The sequence below is a fragment of the Sarcophilus harrisii genome, chromosome 4 (assembly GCF_902635505.1).
Source record: "Sarcophilus harrisii chromosome 4, mSarHar1.11, whole genome shotgun sequence".
NCBI classification, from domain to species: Eukaryota; Metazoa; Chordata; class Mammalia; order Dasyuromorphia; family Dasyuridae; genus Sarcophilus; species Sarcophilus harrisii.
In genome coordinates this window covers 14,855,057-14,868,727 of record NC_045429.1, presented here as the reverse complement: position 1 = coordinate 14,868,727, position 13,671 = coordinate 14,855,057, and the positions used below count along the sequence as shown (strand labels likewise).

Genomic DNA, 13,671 nt, shown 5'->3' with positions numbered 1-13,671 from the left:
AAATTCCAGATATGGAATAACAAATTCCAGAATTATGGTTTTAAACTAAAATATCTTAAAGGTGGGACATGTGCCACCTTTTTGTGCCAGTTTTTTCCACGTTCTTTGAAGCATAGAAAGCATTTGTTGGTTTTGATGATTCAAATGAACAGATAAGCTAGCTATGGTTTGTACTTGGCTTGGGATCCATTTTTGGTAGTTTGTTTTGCAGCAGCCAAAGCAGATGTAAGTGATTGATCTTGTTTGATCTATACTAAAATAGAATTTGTTTTTATTCCAGATGACTAGGTAAGTGAAAAGGGGGCATAGACAATTGCATCAGCCATAGACTATGTAAACAAAAAATTGCCAACATTCATTTACTGTTTTAAGATTTACAAAAGTCTTTAAAAATTTTTTTTTCATTGGATAGTACAGACTACACAAGGATATCTGGAGGAAACATGCTTCCAAAGTAGCAAAGAAAAATCCTGAATACATAAATTATGGAATATTAAGGTGAAAGAGTATATTAAACTCATATATACCAATGTCCCCATCATACAGAGGAGGAAAATGTCTTGTTGTCCTGTTTAATGGCATCATAACATTGAAATCTGAGATTTTCTAGATGAAATCCTTTATTTTTCAGAAGGTTAAACTGAGCCTAAGTGTTAATGACTTTACTAAGGTTACAGAGGTATTTTGTGAGAGACCTGAGAGTGGAAACTAGCTTTTCTCTTTTCTAGTCCAATGGTCTTCATTTCTGCTACATTGCTTTTCTAATATTGTTTTCTTAGAGGTCAGAGCAACCTTGATCTCAATGCCTTTGTCACTATTTTTTGTTTATTTTTTAGGAAGTTATAGTGAATATTTTAGAAGCTACAAAAGCCAGTATTCTTTCTCTGTCCTTTGCCATGCTCAGATGGCTGAGGTTAAAAAATCACTTTAACTTGTTCCAGTTGTGATTTTTCAGGTGCCATCTTCCACTATAAAGCAAGAAACATTTATTAGTCATCATCTGTGTGGTGACCTCTGTACTGGTACAGACAGGAAGCACTACCTTTAGAAAAGGCACAAGCCCTTCCCTGGAGAACCTAAGGGCTTAACAGGAGGATGAGACACCAACAAAAATGACAGCATCATAGAATAAGAGGCAGAAGGGACCTCATTTCTTCCATCTCCCTCATTATTCTGATGAGATAATTGAACTCAAGAGGTTGTGACTCATCTTTGTATTCCCAAAGCCTAGGACAGTGCCTTCTCTAGTTTAATTAGTATTATTTTGGCTGAGATCCATAATATCATTAATATAGGCACCTCCACTGGGAGAAATTCTCTCTACTTGTGCAGATTGGCACCTCCTCTATAGCTAAATGTCTTACAGAATAACCAAAATACTGAAAGGGAAATCATTTGCTCAGTATGTCTTCGAAGAGGGAGTAACTTTCTTTTCAATTTACCATTCCATGTTGCTTCTTAAATAGTAGATGCCCACAGATATTTGTCAGTGGATTGGGTTTTGCAGTGACATAGATACATTAAGTGGCAGGCAAGGATTTGAATTCACATCTCTTAACTTTTAAGTATACTATTTAATCCTTGGAATAACGCTACCTTGAAATGGTGACGAATGGAAGCGTTCCATTCACATCAAAGAGCTACCAACAAAGGGCTACGAGATTCACATAGAGAGTATCATTCCCAAATGTATCCGTCCATGTTGTTCTTTCTATACTTCTCTGTACTTATCACATATATCACTTCTTAGAGTAAGTAATATTTTATCACATTGACGAACCACATTTTGATTAGTCATTTCCCCAATACATGGTCATATAATTTGTGTCCAATTTTTAGCCATCATAAAAAGTGCTGTTATTAATATTTTTAGTAGATGGGTATTTTTTTTTCTTATTGATGGCTTCCTTAAGGTATAAGTCCAGAAATAGAGGCTCTGGTTAAAAGGGTATGACATGCATTCTAGTCATTTTTATTTGCATAACTCAAATTGCTTTCCAAAATAGTTGTAGCATTTCATAACTTTACCAACAACATATTAGTGTTGCTGTCTTCCCACAACCTTTTCAATCTTGATATGTCATTTTGGGTTTTTTTTTTTTTGTTTTTTTTTTTTGCCAATTTGCAGCATATTAGGCATTTCTCTTATTATTAGTGATTAAGAGCATTTTTATACAATTGGGAATAACTTGAAATCCATCTTTTGAGAGCTGTTTATTTATATACTTTGAAAACTTATCTATTGGAGAATGGGTATTTTGTGTGTGTGCCTGTTTATTTATATACTTTGAAAACTTATCTATTGGAAAATGAGTATTTGTGAGTGTGTGTATTTATATAAGCATTTTCATTAACTTATATCTAAACCCTTATCAGAGAAATTTGTTTAAAAGATCTCATTCAATGTATTATCCTTCACTCCTCTTACTCTCCTTTCTATTGCTTTTGTCTGGCCAGAAGCTTTTCAGTTTCACGTCATCGGTTTTTTACAGTACATTGTCTAATTGCTTCAATCTCTCTGGTTGAGAATCCATCCCCTACTTACGTTCCTTAGGAGTTAGCAGGAAACAGATGATAATGCATCTTCATTAATACCATTGCCACCAATAACATCACATTTTTTCCCCATCATATTCTGATGTTGAACCATTTACAACACCCAGGACAACTTTCTTTTCTGGGTCTTCAGTGACTGCTGCTGTGGCAACTACAGAAGTATTGTATTTATCAGGCATCATCTTCATGGGTGATGATGGTGCCCTTGACAGTAACGAGGAAGTCAGACATGGGGTCAGTTTTTTGGGGGAAAGGATGCATGAATGTGTATGAATATGTTGAATTTGAGCTGCCAATGGGATTTCCAGCTTGAGATGGGAAATATGCAGTTGATCTAGAGCCCAGTACAGCACAATGCAGCTAGAGTCAGGAATACCTGTGTTCAAATCTCTCGGATATTTATTAGCTGAGTGACCCTGTACAAATCATTTAAATCAGTTTCCTTATCTGTAAAATGGGTGTAACCCTCAGGATTGTGGTGAGATTAATATTTGTAAAATATTTTTATAGTTTAACAAACTCTGGTTCTGCTGAGATTCATGTGGCAATCATCTACAGAGAGGTAACAATTAAATCCATGTGAGCTGATAAGGTCACTGAGAGGCTGAAATATGGAAGGCCTTAGATAGAGCCTGGGGTCCCACAATTAGGCTACCAGATGACCCAGTGGATAGAGTGCCAGCTCTAGAATCAGGAAAATTCATCTTCATAAGTTTAAATTTGGTATCAGATGAGTTATGTGATCCTGGGCAAGTCACTTAGCCCTATTTACCTCAATTTCCTCATCTGTAAAATGCGCTGAAGAAGGAAACGGCAAAGCAGACTAGCATTTTGGCCAAGAAAACCCCAAATGGGGTCACAAAGTCGGATGTGACTGAAATCATGCTAATAACAGAGTCATGAATGTGATCTAGCCTAAGTGAATACCGAGAAAGATGGGAATTGACACTGGTTTGTAGAAGGAAAGGGAAGAGAACTTAAGACAAATGTGTTTGGGAGTGAGTAATGAGAGCAGATCTTATCATCAAAGATGGAGAGGAGGGAAAGCTTACACAAAGGAAGGGCCATTAGGTCCCAGAGAATGCTGTTGTTCCCTTTCTTTCACACCCACACAAGATCACCAAGACTCTCAAGAGACAGAAATGATCTCAGAGGTCAGCTTTGTGTCTAATCCTCAATAGATATCTTCTCACCCACACACCCGCCCAATAAGTTATCTGTCCTTTGGAGGAAATCTTCCTGATGAGACTGGAAATTCACTGCCTCCCCCAGCAACTCCTTCCTCTTTTGGGATAACTCCAGTTGTGAGGAACATTTTCCTTCTCATTACCAGAAAGCTCCCTCCCTGCAGATTCCAGGCTTTGATCTTTCTCCCCCGAGGACAAACGGAATGAGTCAAAGGTAACAGGACAACACAACCAAGAAAAATGAGAAGGAACCGATGTTGGTTCTCCCCAAGGGGATGTTTTCAGACTTTCCATCATAACCCGATTCTTGGTTGTGTTCACACTGGCTTTTTGACCCAAGAAAACCTTTTTCAGTGTCTGCTGATCTTTAAATCATTTTAAAAAAATTTAAAGTCAGACTTCCTGAAAGCCCAGTAGTAGATTTATGGTAATAACTAATGTCGTAGACATATGTAAAAAATGTAAGATCATGGAGGGGAAACAAACTCTGTCTGTTTATATTCTGACATGTATCCAGAAACCTATCACTCAAGGAAACTCTGTCAAAAAACTCCCTTACTCACAATATTATTATTAATTCAATTCAATTCAATAAGCATTTATTGAAGATTTTTTAAAAAAATAATTAAGCACTAAGAATTTTTTCCTCTGTGGAGGGGGAGCCCAGACTTGTGATTTCTTCCATTTCAGAAAATTTCCATGTGAAAACACACTCCAGTGATGTTTTAGCTCCTTGGTGATCTGGGAGGTTTCCTGCCTTGCTTGATAAAAAGCTCCATGTTTTATAGGCAGGGCTTGATTTGACTTCTTGAGTAAGAGGCCAGCCTTCCCCTGTTGCCTCCCTGGCGTACAAAGGAACTGGACATATTAAGAAAAAAATTTGTTTTGAAGTAGCTTACTTTCTACCAGAAAATGTTGAAATGAAAATTTCAAGAGGGAGGAAGGAAGAATGGTTCTATTTAATTTGGAAAGGTTTCCAATAAGAGGCAAGCCTCAAAGGAACCTTAGTGTTCTGTGAGGTAGAGTTAAGGAAACAGTGCTCCCAGCACGAGATGCAGACTGTAAAAAGGCAAGGAGGCAGGAGATTGAATTATCTCTCTAGGAGAACAGGAAGTCATCCCATTTGGCTAGAACATAGAATGAGGGAAAGAGAGTAATTTAAAGACAATTCTGCAACTATAAGCTCGAGTCGGATTGGGGAGCGTGTTAAATCCCTAACAGAGATATCTGCATTTTATGTTAAAGGGAATGGGGAGCCCCTGAAGCTTCGAGAGGGAGGACCTGTGATTTTAGGCAGATTAATTTGGCGATTACATGGAGGATGAATTGAGGGGAGAGACTGAAGACAAAGCTAAATATTTGAATGCTAAAGCACAGTCCAAATTAGTTCCAAGGAGGGCTTGAGCAACATGGAAATCTGGAGATTCAGTCCAAAATTCTTGTGTTCTGTTCATTTATAATCACTATAAAACATTAGGTCCTGGTGAAAAGCAGAAAAGCAAAAGGTGATTCCCATTTTTTGCCCACTGGTCATTCACTCCAAGCACCAGGAAATTTCAGCTTCAGACAGTTTGCCATTATTTTCTGTGCTGTGGGAAAAGCCCTGAGTCTTTAGGGGATCCTGGGTCCTTGTTCCAGGGTGTTTCAGTCAATCAGTCACCAAGCCTTTGTTCTGACACATGGACTCTCTCCTAATATATAGCAAAAGGTTAAAAAAAAAAAGCGTCATTCTCTTGGGGTTTACATTCTAACAAGGGATACAGTATACAGATAGATACGTACACAAAAGATACAAAAATCCCAGATGGGAAGTCACCAGCAGCTGGGACAGGGAGACCCACAGTAATGATTCAATGCGGATTTCAGCTTAAAAACTAAAGAAGCTAGGAGCTAGGAGAGATAAAGAGGGAGAGCATTACAGGTATGGCCAGAAGCCAGAGATAAGACAAAGAATAAGACTGCTTGGTAACACATTGGATAGAGCTGGATAGACCCCCGCTTCTGGAGGTGGGGATTTGAATTCAAAGTAGACCTAAGATATTTACTGGGCCAGTCACTTAATCCAAATTGACTCCAAGGCAGGGGGGGGTGGGGGAAGAAATGACAGGTTAGCCAGAATAGCTGTGTTGTAGATTGTGTGGAGAGAAGTAAAGTATCATAAAACTGGGGAAGCCAGAAGGGGCTAGCTTGGGAAAGCCTTTGAATGCCAAGAAGAGGATGTTCTATTTGTCCTTAGTCCTGAATTACTGTAGTAAACTTGACCTTCATCACAACTCTAGAGCTGGAATAGACCTAGGGGCCATCGAGTCAGATTTCCTCTTTTCCACACACACACACACACACACACACACACACACACACACACACTTATACACACACACACACACACACACACACACGTTTACTTATCTATGTACCTGATACCTGAGGCCGCTGGTCCCTGCCCAGCTTCACAGAGCTCCCTGGTTTAAAACCAGGACTTTATCCCATGGTGAATTTTCCCAAGCTTTTCCCGCTTTGCTTTTCCAATAATGGTTCATGTCAATACTAGAAACTGTTGCTAATTTTTTTTTTCAGCAAAGGCAGAAAAAGAAAATAACTTAGCAGCCTTTCCAACACTTTTCTGTCACATTTTAAATATGGAAAATTAAAATTGAAAGAGAATTTCAATTCTGTTCTACCATTAAATAGATATCTGTCTTTGGAGCTTTTGGAATCACACTGTTAACTCATTGTATTAAGTGAAAGCGCAACCCTATTTTGTATAGAAATGTCAAAGCCAGTGGATTCCCCATTGGACCTATAGAATGCCAGAGCTCTTTAAGGAGGCTTTTTTGGGTCTCCTCTGAGCCCCATCATTTACAAGTGAGGGAAATGAGTCCCACAGAGGTGTTTCCAGTTCTCCAGGGGTGAGTGAGCTGCTTTTCTTATTCCTGCAGCAACTGGTAATTGGGGTTCACCAACCCCTCCCATTTCCCTTTCCTGTGATGTTTTGTGTGAGAGACAATTTGATATATTGGATAAAGGACTGGACTAAAAATCAAAAAATCTTGAGTTCAAATGCAGCTTCTGACACATCTTAGCTTGGTTCCCTTTGGTCTCACAGATTTTGAGTGGAAGTAGCCTCCGAGGACATGTATCATCTCCCCCCTCTCCCCTCTTCTTTTACAGAAACTGAGATCTACAAACCCTATGTCCCTTGTCCTTGTTTGCACACCATTAAGTATGGAAGGCAAGATCTTCAGCCACATTTCCTAGATGCCCAGGTATTCTAGCTGAAGCACCACTCCAGGTGCTGGTTTACCCTGTTGTAGGGAGTCGATCTTTTCCTTGCCAATAGATGTCACTACAATCAACAGCAATTACCATTATCTTGGCTTCTACAGCTTGAAAGGGATGTCTATCCCACAGCAGGTATTTGCAATAAAATAAATTAAAGATTTCAGGAACACTGGACCAAGTATCTATATCTATATCTATATCTATGTACACATATATACACATATCGCAATAAAATAAAGATTTCAGGAACATTGGACCAAGTATCCATATATGCACACATATATACACATATTGCAATAAAATAAAGATTTCAGGAACACTGGACCAAGTATCTATCTATATATCTATATCTATGTACACATACATACACATATCACAATAAAATAAAGTAAAGATTTCAGGAAAATAGGACCAAGTATCCATACACACATAGATACGCGCACACACACACACACACATATCACAATAAAATAAAATAAAGATTTCAGGAACATTGGACCAAGTATCTATTATATATTTATGCACACGCACTCATTAAACAATTTTTTCCTAAGTGGAGCGATGAAGAGTTAGGAGCTATTCCATATTTTATGTGCTTCTTCCTTGTTCATCCTTTCCTGTTCTGTTCATTGCTTTTTTAATGAGCTATATAATCTGCAGAATTCTTAATTCATTACCTTCAAACCGACTAGCAAGTCACAATGTCCTAATGAGAAATGTTCTTTTCGCAAGTGGAACAAATGCCCGATGCTTCTTTGCTATTTGCCCTAGAACCCTGGCTCCGAGTTGCCGTCCCGAGTGGATCATTGTGGGATGAGCAGAAACGCTTCTATCGTCTTCAAGAATTATTTGTTAGATTGTAATTGTGACCAGGTGTTTCTGATTTTTCCTATATGGCTGAATGTAAATGATCAGCCGAGCAGATGGATGTGTGTGTTTGTGTGTGCGTGAGTGAGAGACAGGGGGATTTTGCTAAGAAAGGTTAAAAAATATTACCTTCCTCGACTGAATGCTAATTTGGGAATAATCGTGGTTAGTTATATGATTATAGACTGTTCCAAAAATGAATCACCTGTGTCAGACAGCATGTGAAATCAAGATTTAAGAAACTCTAAGCCCTTTTTGATGATGTCTCCAAAGTCTCAACCTTCTCTTAATTGATTTTCAACCGGTAATTGGTGGGCTAGAAGGCTCCATGGCTCCATGGCTAGGGGTTGCTGGTGTCACAGCTCTAAATGAGTCTGGGGGCTAGTGCATGCTCAATGGAGCCCAGCCGGCTCTTTGTTATAAAAAAAATTATTCAGGAGCATCTCTGAGCATTAAAGAAACAGTAAGTTGCTGATTGTTTCAGACACTCGGGACACAATGCACCATCGACTTGGCTGGTGCTTTTTAATTTGCTCAGGGAAAGATGCAATTAACATGATTAACTCTTTCTCCCCAAGAAAAAGTGGGGTCATTAAAGTGATATTAATCGATGCTCAGCCCAAGCTGCATGAATGACTGTTTACGTGAATCCAGGCTCTGAAGCATTCTCAGGCTAACAGGGTAAAGGAGAGCCACGTATAGCAGCGGTCGGAGCATCCGTGGGTCAGATGTGGGGAAGCCCGAGATCCGCTCTGCTCTGCGTACTTTTCGAGGCAAGCTTTCCTCTGCTGACAGATGTGACTGTTCGCTTGTAGGGACTGAGGGGAGCTCTAAATTGGTATAATTGATTGCATCTCATAACAGAAAGAGAATGACAGTTTGCCCTTAAGGAGAATTAAAAAAAGAAAAAAAAACCCTGGGAAAAATAGGCCCAAGGTCGTCAGAAGCGAGCTGAGGACAGAGACTGTGGGGAGAATCTTGAGCTGCTCCCAGTGCTGAATGTTTGTCAGCAATGCAGAGTCCCTGAAGTGCTCATTCCAGCTACAGCGATGGTACAAGGGGGCTTCCCAGGTAAGCTTTCCTGTGTGTGTGTGTGTGTGTGTGTGTGTGTGTGAGAGAGAGAGAGAGAGAGAGAGAGAGAGAGAGAGAGAGACTGTTTCATGTGGTTTTTTCCTTGATATAATTTGATGGCGTTTCAGGCGGACTGGGGGCACTCGGTGCCCAGGTTTGCATCAGACTAAGCCGTTTCTTTTGGGGGAGTGAGGCTGGGTGCAGATGCATCACTAGGAAGCGGCTGCGTTCGGCACGGACCTTGGAGATCTCTTGTGGACATTGTCACTCGGCTCGGGCTGGGAACGGGCAGGAGTGCCAGCAGCACTACACCAGGCAGGTCGTTTCTGCTCACTCCTCTGCTGTCAGAATCCCTAATGCCTCCTTGTTGCATCTCATCTTTTTCGAACTGCAGCTGAGAAGCCGGCCCGCTTAGCATCTATTGCTGTTCTTCTTCTCGTCAGCGGCTCTTAAGTTTTCTCATCCACATCAGAATTTTCTAATTGACTTAAGAAAAACTGGCCATTCAGCATTTCCCTCTGGCTGAGAGTAGAGCATGATTAAGAAAACCCTTTTGATATCTCCCCTTTCTCTCCTACTTATCACATGAAATCCCTGATATTATTTTGCGTGTGCTAACCGAGACTCATTGTCCCCTGCTTAGTTTTTAAAGCCCCCTCCCACCTCTGAGCTGATGAATCCCCCCACACTCCCTCAGGAGAAGCTCCTTTGGGTTCCCTGGCAGTCCAGACCTGTAATTTAAGGTAGTCCTCTCCTGATCTTTAAAAGATGCTCATACTTAACTCCCCGTAACTATTGCAGGGAGGCAGGGTCTTTTTCCAAGAGTATGGAGCCGTTGGCATTGGAGCGCTTCCCAGATGTGTGACCCGAGCTCTCTTCTTCACTGTGGCTTGCTTTGTTCACAGTGTGGCGCCTCATAATTAAAGAGCTGACAGGAGGGACATGGCAGAAGCCACTTGCTGAGTTGCTTGGATTATTGCCCCGGGGAGTCGGTGGTCAAGTCTCAGACTCTAAGTAGTAATCAGCTGGTGGAGCCTCTTCAATTTCAGTAGGAGGCAAAGCCGATGAGTCAAAACCAGACCGGCAGGAAAGTACCAGAGATCGGTTCTCTGAGGCCGGATACCCAAGGCTGCTCTCTACAAGGACAAGAAGCTGCTGCCCTGGGTGGGCAGAGGGAGTTTACCCCTTATCCTCCAGGAATTCCCTGCACTAATAAAACCCCACGCTGTCTGTATCTGTTTTAGAGTTCCTCAGCTGTCCAGTGAGTCCAGCAGCCTTTTTTTGTGGTTGAGGAAACTGAGCCCCAGAGAAATGATGTGATTCTTACAAAGTAACAAAAATGTTAATAGAGGGACCAGGATTAGAACTCAGTGCCTTTACCTACAAACCCGATCCTGGTTCTTCTCTGCCCAGCCCATCCTGCATCTGGCAGCTGCTGAGCCTAGACCTTTCTTGCTTGTGAGTTTTTGTGCATGTTTGGGCTCTTCTAAAGCATGACTTGATCTTCTTTCTGTTGAAAAGAAATCTTTAGGAATAACAAGTTTGTGAACCCCAGCACTTGTCCTGCCTGTGTTTTCTTTGTGCCATCTTTCTAAACCAGAAGGTGCATTTGCTTCCCTTCTCATTCTGGTACCCAGATAATGCAGCCTGCGTGTGCTCCTGCCTCCTCATGCCATTCTAGCCTGGCCATGACCCAGTTCTCCTGGGCTCTCTCCCTCCTATTCATTGAGCTTCATTGTTTGGGCCCTAGAAACCATGGCAGCCTCTTATGGGTCCTGCACCCCCACACTAAAAAGGATGGAACAAGCATTTCCTCTGGACCCATCAAGCCTAATGGTGGATATATTGTTTTGAAAAAGGTAATTAATGGGAGATAGGTCCCTTTTGTCAAAAGAAAGTTTAAAGGCATAAACATGGCAAGAGGGGCCAGATCGTGTATATGCTAAATCATAGATTGATTTTTGGTATAGACTCGAAGGGCCATCTTTAGATGACTTTCCCAGAAACGTGAAATTAATTGGCTCACCTCTTTTTCCCTCTAGTGAAATGTCTAGTACTGTCAGCTTCCATAGGGGACTTTCCTGTTTAGCTTGGGATTTGCTTCCCTAATTTATTGTTTTCCAAATACTTTGTCACAATGCCCTTTCATCCATACTTGGCCTCCCTTCTTGAGTTTATAATTTTAAGAACCAACCTGAGGATTTTTCATCACTTAGGGCTATATACTGGCCAGACATGATCTGAGAGAGCATCCGTGGGTCTGTCTCTGGATGGCTGAATGGGGTTTGTGGAGACTCAGGATTCTGTCTGAGCCTTTGGTATAATTGATTTTGTGGTTGGGTGCTAATATGCAATTTAAAATGTTTTCTTGCCACCCTGTGTTTCCATAATTGTCTTCCTTTCCCTGAAGAAATCTCTTGTTTTTATAGGGAGAAGGGTTTCCTAACTACCATTGAAATTGATCATGGTGGATACGTAGTGGGCGTCTTGGGTAGGGGGACCAGGGCAGTGGGTTTTGGATCAAATGAGTGAGGGACCAAACTCCAGGTGACTCTGGAAGAGGGTTTTTCCACTTCAAAGGTAATGATAATTTGGATTTGGCTGCAGGGATCCCATGCTTGTATAGAGAACTTATACTTTATCTGATCCCTCATCATTTCTTTAAGCACCTCCCTCCCTCTTCTCTATTGTCTTCCCCCATTAGAATGTAAGCTCTTTGAGGGCAAGTATCACCATCCTTTTCAATATTTCTATCTGTAATCCTTAGCTTAATGACTGGCTCTTACTGGGAACTTAATAAAAGCCTTCCATTCTTTCCTTCTTCAATGTGGATTTCAAAGCATTATCCTGAAGCTATCCCATGACACAGGTAGACTTTTGTGTTGCTACAAATGCATAGTGTCATTTGATTTTAAAGAAGGAATATATCTACAGTTAAGTGCTTTTTGTTGAAAAGTCATTCATCTTCAGGTTGGGTATTGTCACAAAATACAGAAGACACATGTATAGGATATATCTTTTTTGAGTGACAATCTGGTGGGCAGGAATTTCCCAGAGTTAAGTGGGGGAAGGAGCGAGCTTGGAATTTAGAAAGGCTTGGCTGGTGTCATGTCATTTCCAGAGTGGGTGCAGTAAAGAAATGACTCACACACTGGTGGGTAGTCCTTGAACGGAAAGTAGCATATGCCAGCAGGAAAAGGCACCAAAGCCATTCTCTTTCAACAAGCCTCCATTTATTACTTTGCCCTCATGGGATATATCCTGGTCATCTCCAGCCCCTCCTCTCATAGTCTTCTCTCCTGTCCCCTTCATGATCAGAGGGACACAGTTAGCAAGGGCCATCGCATGTGTTAATTCCTGGTTTGCAAAATGTCCCCTGAGGCTGTGCTCTCCATTTTTTCATCTATTCTCTCTTATATAGCTGGGGTCCAGGGTAATCTCTCTTGGCCCTAGAGCCATCCCCTTCTCCTGCCTGGGGCTCCATCTGCTCCCTGGTCTTTGAGCTTATTTCTTGTGGGCACCCTCGTTCTTCAGATGTAATGATCCTCCAGCTGAGCCAGCCGGTCCTTCGAGGAGCTTCTCTCTTGGGATCCTTATGCCAAATTAGTGGTAGTCAAGTATTTGGTAGCTTTCTATTTGATTAATTATCCTGCTAATTAGCAGATCTCAGTTGTATTTTTACTCTAGGAATGCTGTCTTCCTCAATTTCTCTGCCTGAGTCAAAATTCTGGACTTCCTTCCTTAGTTAAATCTCTCCTCTTGTTTGCCTTCTGTATTTTAGCCTCTGCTATATATGAGCCCTGAGAGTAAACAAAATGGTGTCTTCCATTCCACCATTCCCCTTCATTCTCTCCCATTCATCCTTATTAGGGCCTAGCATATGATCATAGGGTTGTAGCTGGTCAATAGCTGCTTATTGAATTAAAATAAATTAAATTAAAGCAAGAGGTTATCGTGCTTTCAGTAAGAAAGGCAGGAAGCAAGGAATGAACTTCAAGCTTCCTCATTTCACTGTTATTTCCCAGATTATTTCACTGGTATTTACCTGAGTTGTTTCATTATTTCTTGGGATATTGCATTTGCTATAAACCTAAATAAAAGTTCTTGTTACTCTGAGCTTCATTGGAGGGAGACATTTTCAAGTTTCCCTCTAAGCACAGAAAGTAACAGTACTTGGACCTGGTCCAGCATTCTAATCCTCATTATTAGCCTGTTAGCTTGAAGGCTTGGAACTTCTGCTCTCGTATTTGAATGAGGAAATGAGATAACAGTGAGCATCTTGCAAAGATTGAAGTCTGAGTAGAAGAACCCAAGGATTGTCCATCTTAGGCTGGGAAGCGTGGTAGGTAGCTTGTCTAAGATTACCCAGGTGAGGAGGGGCTGAGCTAAATGCCAGTCTCTGATGCTGAAAGTGAAGAAAGTAAGAACAATGGTTGCTAGCCTGAATTTCCAGAGTGCTTGAAGCTTTCTAAGGTAGTTTACCTGCTCTCATTTGATCTTTATAATAACCACAGGAATATGATCTGTTGTTATCCATATTTTTACACAGGATTTAAATGAAACTAAGAAAGGTTCAGTAATTTGCCCAGTCACAGCTTTGCATGGCAGCGTTGGTACTCAAGTCTTTCTGGCTCTTGATTGAGTTTCTGTTTTCCATTGAGCCAAATGGCCTCCCATCAGTCCCTCTTCATTTTATTATTTATGATGA

At 41.0% G+C, this 13,671-nt stretch overlaps 1 protein-coding gene across 4 annotated transcripts in view; it reads left to right on the top strand.

Annotated features, from left to right (window-relative positions):
* PATJ (PATJ crumbs cell polarity complex component) overlaps positions 1 to 13,671 on the top strand; it is a 329,924-nt gene that overhangs the window by 160,797 nt on the left and 155,456 nt on the right. The window lies entirely within an intron of this gene.